At 43.6% G+C, this 17435-nt stretch overlaps 1 protein-coding gene across 11 annotated transcripts in view; it reads right to left on the reverse strand.

Moving 5' to 3' along the window:
- The window catches only part of PTPRA (protein tyrosine phosphatase receptor type A), a 165350-nt gene extending 148705 nt beyond the window's left edge, over positions 1-16645 (reverse strand). For all 11 annotated transcript variants that reach the window (XM_033185868.1, XM_033185866.1, XM_033185871.1 and 8 more), the window contains exon 1: positions 16312-16645. The gene's annotated coding sequence lies outside the window, so the exon portion shown is untranslated. The remainder of the gene's footprint in view (positions 1-16311) is intronic.
- Positions 16646-17435: the final 790 nt, after the last annotated feature.

The following is a 17435-nucleotide window of genomic DNA, read 5'->3' on the forward strand; positions in this document are numbered from 1 at the left end:
ATTACTGTTCTTATTTCTATACAAAATGCCTATGCTTACAAGTACAATAACAAGACTAAAAGAAAACTAGGTTTTAAATTTACCACTTTAATTCATATTAATTTAAAGCCCAAGTAATTTTAAAATAGTCCTTCTGTACACAAAAGCCCCTTTTCCACATCAAAAAACATACACATATAACTGAGCTGCTCTATTAACCACTACTTGCTCTACAAAAGCCCACTTCAAAGTAGAACCTTTGAAAACTTACCAAGTACAACTGGGTAAGTATGGATGATTTAAGTAATCTCTCCCACTAATGTTGGGGAAACTGAATTGAGCTCCACTTAAGACCCAACCCAAAGGTAAGAACATCTCATCTCAATCTACTATAACATTCACCCCTTTTGATAAACATAAAACTCTCCTATCTTCCCTTATGGTTACCTGAAATACCAAACTTAAGTAACTTATATTTTACAGGCATGTAGTATTTCAGGATGGTTTCACAAGTATTGCTCATGGTACTTGTGGATACCTATGGAAAGGGAAAGCTGGAAAGCAGGGGGATAGAGAACTATCTTTTACTATATATATTTTTAGAACTATTAACATGGACACATATTATTCAAATATATACATAATTTTAAACTAAGCAAAATTTTGAGACAAACACTAACAAACAAATCAGAGCCTTTTTTTTTTTTTAATGCTTCTTCTTTTTGAGACAGGGGTCTCACTCTGTTGCCCAGGCTGGAATGCAGTGGTATGTTCACTGCAGCCTTGACCTCCTGGGCTTAAGCAATCCTCCCTCCTCAGCCTCCCAAGTAGCCAGGACTACAGGAGCATGCCATTACACCCGGTTACCTTTTATTTTTCTGTAGAGGCAGGGTTTCACTATGTTGCCCAGGCTGGTCTCAAACTCCTGGGCTCAAGTGATCCTCCCATGCTGGCCTCCGAAAGTGCGAGGATTACAGGCATGAGCCACCATGCCTAGCCTGAAAATGCATTTTCAAACTTAACGTCTTCCCCACCATGTCAGTCATATGGAGAATCACTGACTTAGGGGTTCACAACTGCTGCTGATGGCACTACTGCTCACTGGGCATGAAATACAGGAAGAAAAGGGGTTTTCTTTGTCTTCCACCAGCTGGTAGCAAGAACCTAGCCCAGGTATAGTCTCCCTGAGCTTCTTCCATTTCTCATTTGTGTCTGAGAGCTTTGAAGGACCATTCTAGCTACCACCCAAAACTGGGGAGAGAGAAATGCTGGCTGGAAACCACTGTGAAATCTGTCCCTGTTAACAAAGTGGGCAGGTGCAAGAGGTAAGAGGCATTGGAAGGCAGTGGTCTCACAGACAGCGTGAGCAGAGGCACTGAGTCAGGGACATTCACATCACTGGGGACACGGGGACCAGGGGAGCAGAAGTATCCCCGTAAAAGCTTGGGCCTCCAGTTCCTTTTAGACAGTGAAAGTCCTGGAACTATCCCACACTGCTCTGGTAATAGTGCTGCCAACATATCAATGGAAGACATTCTATTTATTAATGGTAGTATCAATGCATTTACAATATTATAATAAGCCACTTGTCAACCAATGTTTGAAAACAAACCTTTTGACTGCACATCCACCAATAAATAAGTGACAAACCTTTTGACTGGACATCCACCAATAGATAAGAGTGTACATCCCCAACATATGTTCATTTATAAACAGAACACAGGTACTAATATCTATAAATACTACAAAACATTTCAAATGAAAAAAATTATGATCACAATAATGGTACTCCCATCAACTAAAATAGTAATATAAAACCCATCTTAAAAATATTTGGTGTGATCCGTATGATTAAATATTTCTCATGTTTGAAAAATCTCATTTTAATATTTTATGACAGAGCAATTTAAAAGTCTGATTCCAAGTCAATCCTTGTTTTTTTTTTTTTTTTTTTTGAGACAGAGTCTTGCTCTGTCGCCCAGGCTGGAGTGCAGTGGCGCGATCTCAGCTCACTGCGAGGTCCACCTCCCAGGTTCACGCCATTCTCCTGACTCAGCCTCCCGAGTAGCTGGGACTACAGGCATCCACCACCACACCTGGCTAATTATTTATATATTTTTTTAGTAGAGACGGGGTTTCACCGTGTTAGCCAGGATCTCCTGACCTCGTCATCTGCCCGCCTCAGCCTCCCAAAGTGCTGGGATTACAGGCATGAGCCACTGCGCCCAGCCCAATGCTTGGTTTTAATGGCTATCATAGCCAAAAAGAAACATGAATCCAAAGGAAGCAGCACTATGGCTGTGTTTACTAAATTGTGATAATCATTTTCCCACCCCATTATACAAATATTTCCTTTTAAATATGGCGAGCAAATATCCATCTTCTGTGATATAATTACTCTTGAAAATTAATAAAAGATACTACTTTTGTTTATTTTTCTTTTTTTTCTTTTCTTTTTTTTTTTTTTTCTGAGACAGTTTCACTCTGGTTACTCAGGCTGGAGTGCAATGGTGTGATCTCGGCTCACGGCAACCTCCACTTCCCGGATTAAAGCGACTCTCCTGCCTCAGCCTCCCGAGTAGCTGGGATTACAGGTATGCACCACCATGCCCAGCTAATTTTGTATTATTTTTTTTTTTTTTTTAGTAGAGATAGGGTTTCTCCATGTTGGTCAGGCTGGTCTCAAACTCCCAACCTCAGGTGATCCGCTCATCTTAGCCTCCCAAAGTGCTGGGACTACAGGTGAGAGCCCTGTGCCCAGTCACATTTTTCTTTCTAACAAATGGACTTGGAATCCACTAAAACTCTTCCCTTACAGTAGTTTCTCTTTTAATTTTTTACTATGGGAATTCTCAAACATATACAACAGTAGAGAAAATACTATAATAAACCCTTATATACCTACTATCCAGCTTCAATAATTATCAATGTATGGCAATTCTTGTCTCATCTGTAAATTCTCCAAACATTTTGGAATTACTTTAAAGTAAATTCCAGATATCAACATCATTTCATCCAAAATACTTCAGTACTTATCTGTAAGAGAAAGGAGTCTTTCTTTTTAATGTAACCATACTACTATAATAACACTTTAAAAAAATTAAAATTGTTTAAAATCATCTTATATACAAGTGGTTTTCAAATTTAAACTACTCCCAATGGGCTCATAAATAACTTTTTACAGTTGATTTGCATGAAACAGGATCTAAACAAGGTATATACTTATGTTCAATTAATATGTTTCAAGTCTTTTTTATTTTTTCCAAGAGGGAGTCTTGCTCTGTCGCCCACGCTTGAGTGTGTTGGCACGCTCTCGGCTCACTGCAACCTCTGCCTCCCGGGTTCAAGCAATTCTCCTGCCTCAGCCTCTCAAGTAGCTGGGATTATAGGTGCGCACCACCACAACCAGCTAATTTTTGTATTTTTAGTAAATACGGCATTTTACCACGTTGACCAGGCTGTTCTCGAACTCCTGACCTCATGATCCGCCCACCTTGGCCTCCCAAAGTGCTGGGATTACAGGTGTGGGCCACCACACCCAGCCTCAAGTCTTTTTTAATCTGTAGCAGTTCCTCCATTTTTTTTTCTTGCCATCCATTTGAAGTAAATGGGTTCCTTTGTCCTATAATATTTTTCACATTCTAAATTTGCCAATTACATCCTATAAACTGGTAATCAGATCTACACTAATCAGAAGAAGGTTTGACTCAGTTTGTTGGGGCAAGCAAGACTATTTCATGAATGATATGTTCTTCCTATTGTATCACATAGAAAGAATATAAGATTTGGTTGTCCCAATTTTAGAGATGTTATAGTTCCCTAATGGTTTTAACAGCCACTGGTGATCAGTGCCTAGATTCTTTATTTCATTAGATCATCTGGAAATGTTTTTAGCAACACATTTGGAAATTTTTATTAGGTTACAAAATCGTTTCTAAGTTTTTCATGTGTAAAATTACGAGAATTTTTATAGATGCAACAAAATCACAGTGAGATCATGAGTCATTAAGGAAATGCAAATTAAAACCGTAATGCAATACCACTTTACACCCACTAGGATGGCTACAATTAAAAAAACAAACAATAACAAGTGTTGACAAGGATAGGGAGAAACTGATACACTCATACATTGCTGCTGGGATTGTAAAAAGGTGCAGGCATTCTGCTTAGTGGTTTCTCAACAAGTTAAACATAGAGTTACCATTTGACTCAGCAGTTCCACTCCTAGATCTACCCAAAAGGATATGTCCACACAAAAACCTGAACATACAACCCACAGATGGGAAAAAATATTTACAAATCGTATATCTGATATGGGACTTATATCTAGAAATATATAAGCAACTCAATAATAAAAAGAGCAATAACTGAATTTTAAAATGAGCCAAGTATCTGAATAGACATTTCCCCAAAGAACATACACAAACAGCCAACAGCACATGAAAAGATGCACATCATGAAAAAAAAAAAAAAAAGATGCACATCATGAATCATCATGGAAATGCAAATAAAAACCACAATGAGATATAACTTCACACCCACTAAGATGGCTATAATCAAAAAGAGAATAACAAATTTGGCAAATATGGGAGAAACTGGAACCCCTGAGCAATGCTGGGAGAAACTGGACCCCTTTTGCATTGCTGCTAGAACCCTTGTGAGTTGCTACTGGGAATGGGTTGTCACTTTAGAAAACAGTTTGACAGCCCCTCAAAGTTGGTCACCGTTTAACCCAGCAATTCTACTCCTGGGTATATATATACCTAAGACAAATTAAAACCTATGACCACACAAAAATTTACACCTGAATATTAATAGCAGCATTGTTCATAAAGCTAAAAAGTAGAAACAAATAAATGTCCATCAACTGATGAACCAGTTAGTCAAATGTCGTATATCCATATAATGGAATATTATTCAGCCATAAGAAGGAATGAAGACTGATACATGGTACAACATGAATGAACTCCAAAAACACTATGCTAAGTAAAAGAAGCCAGCTACAAAAGGTCACATATTGCGTGACTTCATTTATACGAAATGTCCAGAACAGGCAAATCCAAAGAAACAGGAAGATTAGTAGTTGCCAGGGACTGGAGGGAGGGCAGAATGAGAAGTGAGGCTAATGGGCGCAGGGTCTCTTTTTGGGGTGATGAAATGTTCTTAAACTAGACAGTGGCAAAAGCTGCACAACTCTATGCATATACTAAAAACCACAGAACTACACATTTTAAAAGGGAGAATTTTATATGTAAGTTATAGCTCAATAATGATTATATGGAAAAAAAATTACAGTGAAGAAAATGCTCTCCCACTGTACATTTCTTTCTAAGGAAAGTAGCTCCTTTCTCATTCACTATTTAAATAATACTTTTACTTGAAGAGACTAAAGATATTAATTTTTCAAATGATATTTGCTAGATTCAGGTTGAGTACTCCTTATCTGAAATGCTTGGGACCAGAAGTATTTCAGATTTCAGGTATTTTTCAGATTTTGTAATATTTGCATTATTCCTATTGGTTGAACATCCCTGATCCAAAAATTCAAAATCTGAAATGCTCCAATGAGCATTTCCTTTGTGTGTCATGTCAGCACTCAAAAAGTTTTGGATTTGAGGCCAGGCATGGTAGCTCACACCTATAATCTCGGCACTTTGGGAGGCTGAGGTGGGAGGATCGGTTGAGCCCAGGAGTTTGAGACCAGCCAGGGAAACACGGCAAAACCCCGTCTCTACAAAAAATACAAAAATTAGCTGGGCATGGTGGTGCATGCCTGTAGTCCCAGTTACTCAGGAGGCTGAGGTGGGAGGATCACCCAAGCCCAGGAGGTCAAGGCTGCAGTGAGCCATGATCATGCCACTGCACTCCAGCCTGGGCTACATACAGAGTGAGAACCTGTCTCAAAAACAAAAACAAACAACAAAAAAAAAGTGCTGGATTTGGGAGCCTTTTGGATTTCGTATTAGGATTACTCAACCTGTAGCCACTTATCATAACAAAAAGTTGGCATTTTTTTTAAAAAGAAAAATGCAAAACTCATCAACAACTCTATCACAAGATAATTAACAAATAAGTGGACTCAAGAGCCTGCCCATAGAGAGGTAATGAATGAATTTCACGACTTTCATTCTTTTATTCAGTCAAAGCAGCCCTGTTCCATTAATTTACATTCAGTCTATTATTCCATATAGTAATGTTCTTATGAAGGCAATCATTTACTAACTATTAAGAATATGTCACCGGGCACGGTGGCTCACGCCTGTAATCCCAGCACTTTGGGAGGCTGAGGCGGGCGGATCACAAGGTCAGGAGATTGAGACCATCCTGGCTAACACGGTGAAACCCCGTCCCTACTAAAAATACAAAAAATTAGCCCGGCATAGTGGTGGGTGCCTGTAGTCCCAGCTACTTGGGAGGCTGAGGCAGGAGAATGGCATGAACCCAGGAGGCGGAGCTTACAGTGAGCCGAGATTGTGCCACTGCACTCCAGCCTGAGTGACAGAGAGAGACTCTGCCTCAAAAAAAAAAAAAAGAATATGTCTTCTCCAGTACAACTTTCCTCCAGTAGCTCACTAAAGAAGTGGTCTGGCCAGGCATGGTGGCTCACGCCTGTAATCCCAGCACTCTGGGAGGCCGAGGCAGGCGGATCACAAGGTCAGGAGATCAAGACCACCCTGGATAACACAGTGAAACCCCGTCTCTATTAAAAATACAAAAAACTTAGCTGGGCGTGGTGGCGGGTGCTGCTAGTCCCAGCTACTTGGGAGGCTGAGGCAGGAGAATGGCATGAACCCATGAGATGGAGTTTGCAGTGAGCCGAGATCATGCCACCATGCTCCAGCCTGGGCAACGGAGCGACACTCCTCTCAAAAAAAATAAAAATAAAAATAAAAAGTGGTCCTTATTCTTGGATGTAACTACTAAAAGATAATCCGAGTCAAGAGATTGAGACCATCCTGGCTAACACGGTGAAACCCCATCTCTACTAAAAGTACAAAAAAATTAGCTGGGCGTGGTGGCGGGTGCCTGTAGACTACTTAGGAGGCTGAGGCAGGAGAATGGTGTGAACCCAGGAGGTGGAGTTTTCAGTGAGCTGAGATTGAGCCACTGCACTCCGGCTTGGGTGACAGAGCGAGACTCTGTCTCAAAAAAAAAAAGAAAAAAGAAAATCTAGACCTGGCACGGTTGGCACGGTGGCTCATGCCTGTAATCTCAGCACTTCGGGAAGTCTTTTGGCACGTGGATCACTTGAGCCAGGAGTTCGAGGCCAGCCTGGGCAACACAGTGAGACCTCACCTCTCCTAAAAATAAAAAATAAAAAAATACATATGGTGGTGCATGCCTGTGCTCCCAGCTACTTGGAAGGCTGAGGTAGGATGACCACTTGAGGACTGGGAGGTCAAGGCTGCAGTGAACCATGATGGTGCCACTGCACTCCAGCCTGGGTGACAGAATAAAACCGTCTCAAAAAAAAAAAGAAAAGAAATAAAGAAAAGAGAATCTAGCAATACCGAGACATGCTAGAAGCTTCTGTACTTTCACAACCATATACTAAACTTCTCACATTACAAAATTTGTCCTAATATTGTTTGTTCACATATTCAGCAATGTTTTCTATACATCTTCCAATGGCATTTTGATTTCCTGACAGAATTATTTTCCATGTAGTACATCAGTCTGCTTTTTGTTTAAGTGGGCCTTTTGGGGGTGGGGCAAGAAGCATCTGCCAAGGGTATGTGGTTTTTTGTCTTTTTCTTCCCCCTGAAACAGTCTCGCTCTGTCTCCCAGGCTAAAGTGCAGTGACGCAATCTCAGCTCACTGCAACCTCTGCCTCCTGGGTTCAAGCGATTCTCCTGCCTCAGCCTCCCGAGTAGCTGGGACTACAGGCGCGCGCGCCCACCATGCCCGGCTAATTTCTGTATTTTTGGTAGAGACGGGGTTTTGTCATGTTGGCCAGGCTGGTCTCAAACTCCTGACCTCAGGTGATCCGTCCACCTCAGCCTCCCAAAGTGCTAGAATTCCAAGCATGAGCCACTGTACCCAGCCCCATTTTGTCTTGTATAAGAACAATAAACTTAAAAACTGGTCAGGCATGGTGGTTCACATGTGTAGTCCCAGAGCTTTGGAAGGCCAAGATGGGAAGATTGTTTGAGCCCAGGGGTTCAATGCTGCAGTGAGCTATCATTGTGCCACTGTACTCCAGCCTGGGCAACAGAGTGAGACCCCGTCTCTTAAAAACAAGAAATCCTCAAAATATAAATTTTGATCATTGAAGTTAGCAAAATTTTGTAAAGCATCTGATGGAATATCCTTTATCTTTAAGCATCACTGCAAAAAAAAAAAAAAGTAGAGGTTCCCTTTATGTTGCCAAGTTTTGGTTTTCAAATGTCTTCATACTGGTGACAGATCCTTATATTTTATTATTTAGTATCTCAAAGTTTTACATACTTTTTTTGTTTTTTTTTGGAGACGAAGTCACGCTCTGTCGCCCAGGCTTGAGTGCAGTGGCAAGATCTCGGCTCACTGCAAACTCCACCTCCCGGGCTCAGATGATTCTCCTGCCTCAGCCTCCCGAGTAGCTGAGGTTACAGGCATGCACTACCACACCCAGCTAATGTTTGCATTTTTAGTAGAGACGGAGTTTCACCATGTTGGCCAGGTTGGTCTTGAACTCCTGACCTCAGGTGATCCACCCGCCTCAGTCTCCCAAAGTGTTGGGATTACAGGAATGAGCCACTGTGCTTGGCCCATCCACCCATCCTTTTTTTTATTTTTTTGAGACAGAGTCTCACTCTGCCTCCAGGCTGGAATGCAGTGGCACAATCCCAGCTCACTGCAACCCCAGCTCACTGCAACCTCCATCTCCCAGGTTCAAGTGATTCTGCCGCCTAAGCCTCCAGCGTAGCTGAGATTATTCAGAGGCACATGCTACCACACCAGGCTAATTCTTGTATTTTTAGTAGAGATAGGGTTTCACTATGTTGGCCAGGATGGTCTTGATCTCTTGACCTTGTGATCCACCCGCCTTGGCCTCCCAAAGTGCTGGGATTACAGATGTGAGCCACTGCACCTGGCCCTCCTTTTTTTTTTTAAAAAAACAGTCTCCCTCTGTCCCCCAGGTTGGAGTACAGTGGTACAATCACGGCTCACTGCAGCCTTTAACTCCTGGTTCAAGCAATCTGCTGCCTCAGTCTCCTAACTGGGACTACAGGCATGTGACACCACACGGCTAATTTTTTATTTTTAGTAGAGATGAGGTCTCGCTATGCTGCCCAGGTTTGTCTTGAGCTCCTAGACTCCTGCGCCTCAGGCTCCCAAAACAGTGGGATTATGGGTGTGAGCCACTGTGCAGCTGGGTTCTATATATGATTAAAAGGAATCTTAAAGCAAGATTCCTATTAATGATAGAGTCCATGTTTCTCATAAATTTCCTGATACTTTCCAATTTAGTAAGAGCTGACTTATTTGAATAGCTCACCAAGAATTCACCACAGGAATTGGACTAGTATCAGCTCTGACATCTTGTTTGCTTGTGCTTGTATTATTAGTATTTTATTCAATCACTGGTTTCTTTGCATGTCCATTTTGTAAAGGCTAGTTCAATGAAAACTGGTTAATATAAACTATTAACAACATGTTGCAATACACGGAGAACAAATGTATAAATATGTCTCTGCTCACTGCAGAATTCAGTCTCTTCCTTCAGGACACCCAAAGTTCTAGAGTTAACACATTAACTGTTTGCCTATAGACCCAAGAAGATACCAGTGACAATTCCTAAATTAAACATTTTATCTTATCTTTTAGATAAAAACAATAAAATGTTCTAAATTTTCTTCCAGTTCCCCTGGATCATCTTATCTACCTCACTTTGAAAATTACTGCTCTGGACTACAGCCACAGTGAACTTTTTAACAACTACAAATCAGATCAGTTCACTCTTCTGCTTAAAAATCCTTCAAAGATTTAGCTCTGCCTTCAGGATAAAGTCCAAAATCCTTGCATGCCATACAGGACCCTCAACTCTGCCCCCTGACATTCTCTTGTCTCAACCCTGTCTTTAGTCTCTAGTTCTCAATCCTGGCTACACATTAGAATCACCTGGGGAGTTAAAATATATATACAGGTATGCATCACTTAACAATGGGGATACATTCTGAGGATGAATCATGATGTGATTTCATAATTCTGCAAACATCATAAAAGTTACTTACACAAAATGAGATGGTACAGCTTGCTACATATCTAGGCTATATTGTATAACCTACTGCCCCTAGGCTACAAACCTGTACAGCATGTTACTGTACTGAATACTGTAAGTAACACAATAAGTATCTGTGTATTTAAATATCTAAAAACAGAAAAGGTATAGTAAATTATGGATTATAATCTTATGGGACCACTGTTGTATATGCATCTCTCCTTGATGGAAACATTGTTATACTGTGCATGACTGTATACACATTCTCAGGCCCCACTTGAGACCAATTAAATCAAAATGCCTGTGGGTGGGACATTTGCAACCCTGATTTTTCTAAGTTCCCCAGGTGAATCTAAAGTGCAGCCTAGGCAGAGAATTACTCTGTCACTGCAAGCCACCTGCCCCTTCCTGTTCACCATGGTCAGCCAGTTTTAGGTGCTCACCAAGCTCTCAATTAGGCCTTGCTATGTCAAGTGCGATCCACCCACCAGCAGCATCTGCCTCACCCAGGAGCTGGTTAGTAACACAGAATCCCAAGTCCCACCCCAGACCTACTGATTCAGGACTTGGCATTTTAACAAGACTCCCAGATGGTTCATGAGCACATTCAATTTAGCGAAGCGCTGCCCTGAGCTACCAAATCCCTTCTCAGCTCAGGGCCTTTACAAATGTTTAACTGCAAATGTTGTTTAGCTGCTGAACTTCTCTGGCACTCCCAAAACACCCTATTCTTCCCCTTTCATCACATCTATAATTACCATAGGTGATTAATGTCTGTCTACTACACTAACCCAAAAGTGTCATGAGGACAAACATCACATCCATGTTACTCTGGGGTGTCCCCAGCTTCCAGCACAATGCCTTGTATTTTCAACTGAAAGCATCTAGTCTTACATTTTATACTGCTATGATCCTATTCTAAACTTCCACAATATTTCAGTCTTATCAACCAAATCTTTCTTCAACCACGAGTTGGCTTTAGTTACATAAATCTTGGAGATAATCTATATCACAGCACCGTACTTCTTTCAAAAAATCTAAATTAGCTACTGGTCTCTTCTTCCAAAGCAATGTAAATTAAACCTAATTCAAGGTATCATTACATTTCTTTGTAATAGCACTAGATGGGCAGTCAAGAAATGGCCCCATAAATTGCTGACAGTGTTGGAAACTAGTTCAACCTTTCCAGATTGCAATTAGGCACTGAAACTGTATCCTCTGACTTGGTGAGCCCAGGCTGGGCTAAGAGTACAAGGAAATAATCCAAAAGAAGTATTTGAATAAGAGGTATAAAAGTACCATTTATAATAGTAAAAAGGTAGAAAAAATAAAAGAATAAAAAGGATTGCACCAACTACAGCTGTTGGCTGAGAATGGTGGCTCACACCTATAATCCCAGCACTTTGGGAGGCCAAGGTGAGTGGATCACTTGAGTTCAGGAGTTCAAGACCAGCCTGGGCAACATGAGAATGTCTCAACAAAAAATAAAAAAATTAGCTGGTTGTGGTGGCACAGACCTGTGCAGTCCCAGCTATTTGGGTGGCTGAGATGGGAAGATCATTTAGCCCAGGAGATCAAGGTTGCAGTGAGCTGTGATCATGACACTACACTCTAGCCTAGGTGGCAGAGTGAGACCTTGTCTCAAAAACAAACAAACAAACAAATAAAAAAAACTACAATTGTCAATGAATGGAATACTATACTGTGATTTTTTTTTTTTTTTTGAGATGGAGTCTCACTCTGTCACCAGGCTGGAATGCAGTGGCAAGATCCTGGCTCACTGCAACCTCCGTCTCCTGGGTTCAAGTGATCCTCATGCCTTAGCCTCCTGAGTAGCTGGGATTACAGGCACATGCCACCACACCCAGCTAATTTTTGTATTTTCAGTAGAGATGGGGTTTCACCATGTTGGCCAGGATGGTCTTGATTTCTTGACCTCGTGATCTGCCCTCCTGGGCCTCCCAAAGTGCTGGGATTTACAGGCGTGAGCCACCACACCCAGTCTGTGATTTTAAATGAATAAATACTTAAATGAGTAAATATAAAATATTTTATGCTATTCAAGAATTCAAAAATCATAAAATCATATTCTGTATGTACTGACTGCTACTATAAAAATTATGTCTTGTACACTGACACAAATGGATGTGAATTTAGAGTAAAATAAATATAGTTTTACATTTAATGGATTCTCTTTTCTATAGAGAATACATTAAAATAAATTTTAATGTTGGGCTATTTTTGGGCTTGCTGTTCAGTTTTATTAAGTTAGTGTTATATTATTGCTATTTTTGTTGTACTCAGACTCACTAAAAAACCATTTCTTCACCGGGCATGGTGGCTCACGCCTATAATCTCAGCACTTTGGGAGGCCAAGGCAGGCGGATCACCTGAGGTCAGGAGTTCAAGACCAGCCTCACCAAGATGGAGAAAACCCGTCTTTACTAAAAATACAAAATTATCCAGGCGTGGTGGCACATGCCTGTAATCCCAGCTACTCAGGAGGCTCAGGAGAATCGCTTGAACCCGTGAGGCAGAGGTTGCGTGAGCCAAGACAGCGACATTGCACTCCAGCCTGGCCAACAAGAACAAAACTCCATCTCAAAAAACAAACAAACAAACAAAAAACATTTCTTCAGCTTTGGCATTTGGAAACATTTATTAGTTATTGCACTGGAAAGTAAAATGACAAGATTCTATATTTGGCCAGTTTCCCTCTCATAACTCAAACTTCACCTGCATCTCATTTTTTTCCATGTGAAAACAGAGAAAAACAATGCAATAATGTTTACAAGCTGACACTGAGCACCTCCAATGAAAGGTGCTGGCAAATACAAACATGCAGGGTGCAAAAATACAAAGCAAAAAACCCACCACCACCCACACTGATCATCTTGCACACGTTACTTTTATCCTTCTGAGCCTCAACATCTCCCTCTGTAGATTCGAATAAACTGGCTAGAATGCATAGGGTAGGGGGAGGATTTGTGAAGGAAAAGTAGGCATATAAGAGCTGAAAAAGCATCGTAGTTGATCCTCCTGAATTCTCTGAAGATCGTCTACCTAGCCACACATTTTGGGGGAGAGGATAAATTGGTACAACCACCTGAAAACAGGTGACAGTTTGGCTCCATGTCTGCAAATCAAAAATGCAGACATATCCCTTGACCCAGTAATTCCACTTGTAAAAGCATATTGTTCAGATAACTTTGCAAATGAGCACATAACACAGTATGTACAAAGACATTCATTGTATTGCTGTAATATAAGAACCTGGAAACAAATATTTAACCCAAAGATGTTACAGTACAGCCATACAATTAAACAAGTAAAATAATGTCAACAGAAAGAACAAGTAACTCTCTCTATATATTGATAATAGAATGATTTCCTAAATATGTTAAGAAAAAAACCCAGTAAGGTGTGAGTGGTACGTCCCATGGTGGGAGGAGTATGGACAAGCAGGCACATATTTATAAAGGAACAGTGTCTATGGAAGGCCATATAAACTGAACACTTCAGCCATCTCTGGGAAGGAGGTTAGGGAGACAGGAGACTTGGGGCCAGGGTAGGAGGGACATTCTTCTCTATATACTCTTTTGTACTGCTAGAACTTTTGAATTTTTCTCTCATCTGCATTAATTATATTTTCCCAAAATGGAGCAGGATTCTCTCTACACCTTCCTCTGGATCTAAGAGGCTATGATTCTACCTCTGTCAGACCTGACCAATGCCTCCTATATTGCAGGAACATCTGCATTTGGTCCTATAATGCCCCTAAATGATCTTTCCAAAACTCTTTCAGCCCACGTCCCTGGCCTCCTTTAAATCCTCTAGTAGCTCTCCAGCTACCTGATCCAACTATGATTAACCTCTTCCCTCCTCCCCAAGGACAGTGGATTCCTTCCACCACCAAGTCTGCTTGTGCTGCTCCCTCTTGCCTATGTGTGCAGTCCACCATGGAAAAACTCCTATGCATCGTTCATGATCTGAAGAACCCCCTGTCCCAGGAAAGCTTTCCCAAATCACCCAGGCAGGGGATGCTCCCTGCACAGCCTGGCAGAGGCTCTGAAAATACATTGCCAAAATTCAAATCTTGACTATTCCCTCATTTGCCCACTGTTTGGCCTCAGTTTCCAACCCTGTAGAGTAGGAACAAGCCCTTTTATGACTTGAAAAGACTTGAGGGAATTCATGGAAAACACTTATTACATAGCTTGTCACAAAGCAAATAAAATATAGCTATTATTATTACAATCTTATAGCACCTGTGATGTATTTATATCCAACTGTCCTACATTAGACTCTGAGCTCCACAAAGGTAAGGACTGACTTCTTCACTATTGTATCCCAAGCAATTCACCTGACAAAGGGAAGGCACATGAATGTACTTAAGCCAGAGGATTGGTTTTTCTGGTTCTGTATTTCACCCAGATGTTAAGCGGCTAAACAGAGAACAGCCCCCGGGATCCCACCATGCCTTACAATGCACGTTATCAGCCAGGCCGCTTTGAGCAGGTAGAGGTGAAAAGAGACTGAAGGGCTTTTAGTCTTTAAGACACAGGTTTTTGGAGGCCAATGGGATATGGGACCTACCAGTTCCCACCCGCTGACTGCTTATAGGGCCTGGGTGGGATGGACATGCAGAAGTGTGGAATCAGAAATACTAAAAGTCCTGGGCATGTACTCGAAGCAGGCCTTCAAAACACGAAAAAACCTCTTGGGAAGTGGATACCAGGAAATAAACAGAGCCTAGGCATAAGAGAAGAGATTGGAAAGAATCTACAAGACAACTTGGAGGAAGAATTCTCCCAGCATGGAAGACAGAAAGATGGGCAAGACACAGCTCCTGCCTGCAAGAAGCTTCTCAAATGAGAAGAACTTTAAAAGAAAAAGTGGAGCTTAGCAGGTAAAGGTGGGGAAGAAAGAGGATCACATAAAACAAAAACATCCCAACATGTGATGGAGCAGTCAAACAGCTCTGAATAACAGCCAGCAAGGGGGATGAGGGGAAGGAGAATTGAAGGATTAGATTAAGCTAAAAGGAGTAAACTGAGGCAAGATTTTCAAGGGCTTTGTATGACCTGATAAGGCATTTTAGGCTTCATTCATCCCATGGGAAAAAGAAAAGCGAGGGAGTTTTTAAGTAAACAAGTGACAGCATCAGATCTGTGTTTCTGAAAGGAGTGGCCAGGCAGGAAGATGTTCGCCCTTTCCTAGTCAGTCCTCCTCTCTCCCACCATCTTCTGTTTCTCGGGCTGCCTGCACAGCTAGCAGGTGGCAAACGAAGCCGTCTCCGGGGTGATGTGACTGGTTCTAGAGCCAGAATCCCTCTCCTGGGCAAAAGCTTCTGATGGTGTTCACCCTGCAGAGGGTGGATCTGCACATTCTTCCTTTCCTGTCTTACAAATATCATTAGTGATCTCAAAAATAAAAACAAAACCCTCAAGACAGGACTCAGCTCTGCTATTTTTTTTTTTTTTTTAAATCTTCAGGAGATATAATCAGGAACTAATTTTTTCGAAATTTTTTTTTATTTACCGAAAGTAAAAATGGAGGGGACCTGCGTTCTCAATTGGCCTATTCTGAATTCTGGGCAGCTCTCAGCCCTTATTTCCCTTCTTAAATGGCCTCAACAGATGGGAGGGGGCGGCAAGGAGAGGGGCCTGGGAGACGGGCCGGGGGACCGAGGGAGGCGGACTTGAAGGGAAAGAAAAGTTGGTCACTGCAAAAGCAAATTTTCTCATGCCAGGAGTTTTCCTCTTTCCTCCCATTAAATGGACTTGAGCAAATTCTGTTCTCGCCATTCTAAGTTTCTTCTCTGAGAATGAACTCTGGCAGTGCCCTGGCCTGGTCCCAGGAGAACGCACGCAAAGTTCCTGGGCAGTCGAGAGGGGTCGGTGCCCGGGCCAGCATGTTTCCGGGGATCCCCTCCCCACGACGGACCCGCAAGGATGCACAATCAAATTGCAGGCGCCCGCAGGCTTCCACCCGGAAAAGAGAGCTGAGGGCTGAGGGCTGAGGGCTGAGGGCTGAGGGCTCCGGGCTCGGGCCCGGGACCCCTCCCACCGTCCCCGGGAGCCGCCCCGCCTTCCGGAGCCCACCCGGGCGCAGCGGCCGCGAACACTCACAGAGTCTGGCGTTGGGCGGGACCGCTGGGGACGAGAAGAGCGGCTCCGCCTCGGCTCCGCGGCGGCGTTTCGGGCCGCCACTCGCCCTCAGGGCCGCCGCCCGGCCCGCGGCTCCGAGCCCCGCGGCGGCGGCGGCGGCCTCGCCTCCATGGCGAGGGGAAGCGGCTGAGGGGAGACTAGGCGGGCGGCGGTGATGGCGGCAGCAGCCAGGGTCCGAGCGCGATCGCGCGCGCGCGCCTCTGTCAGCACCGCACTCGCTGCAGCCTCGCTCCCGACCTGGCCTTGGCTGTAAGACGCGTGTTCATTGGCTGTTCAGAGACAGGCGCTGGTTGGCCGACAGCGAACGGGCGTCTCCGGCCCGCCCGGGCCCCGCCCTTGTGCACCGCTGGACTCTCACTCGCTGGCTGGGGCCCCGAACCCGGTTCCACGGTCTCCAGATAGCTCGGGAGGGGTTCGCCCCGGGGCCGCCCAATCCTTCGGGAAGCTGGACCCCGGAAGGACTGGCCGCGGGTGCACCAGTGCCTTCCGCCACTCTACAGTCACAGGCCCCAGGACTTGGGCCTTCTTCCCAGTTTACAGATAAGGAAACCGAGGCCAGGGACAAACTACACCAATGTCTAGCCACCAGGGCGGCATGGAACTCGAGAGCCATCTTCCTAATCCTCTCCAAACGTGATACTGTGGGTCTTTTTTTCCCTCCCCTAATTGCTGCAGGTATTTAAAGAACGACGGATCTCACTGGGGAGGGAGAGGAACCTGTCAAGTCCCTAGAACGGGTCTGGCTCCGTGGGTATCATCTTACATCAAGTCAGCCCACGCCGTCCCCACCCGAGCTCCAGGGTAACCTCCCCGGCTTTCCAGATGCGCATGCTAGGGCCCTGCTCGCCACCGAGCTGAGTAGAAGCACAACACGTGGTGTTCTGCGATGGGGGTGCCTTTTGCGATAGGCCTGGCGGGGCAGAGGAAGCGCAAAACTCGGAGAGGAGCCAGAGTGCGCCCTCCCCAGGCCGGGGTTGGGGCGCGTACCCCTTTCCCGGTGCTCCCGGCACAGCGTCTGGCGCGTAGCACCCCCGAAGCCAGGACTTGAGCGTCTGCGGCTGAAGGCCGATTACGCAGTCGTGATA

This window comes from Trachypithecus francoisi, unplaced genomic scaffold (genome assembly GCF_009764315.1).
Source record: "Trachypithecus francoisi isolate TF-2019V2 unplaced genomic scaffold, Tfra_2.0 Lachesis_group21, whole genome shotgun sequence".
In the NCBI taxonomy this organism is placed as follows: Eukaryota; Metazoa; Chordata; class Mammalia; order Primates; family Cercopithecidae; genus Trachypithecus; species Trachypithecus francoisi.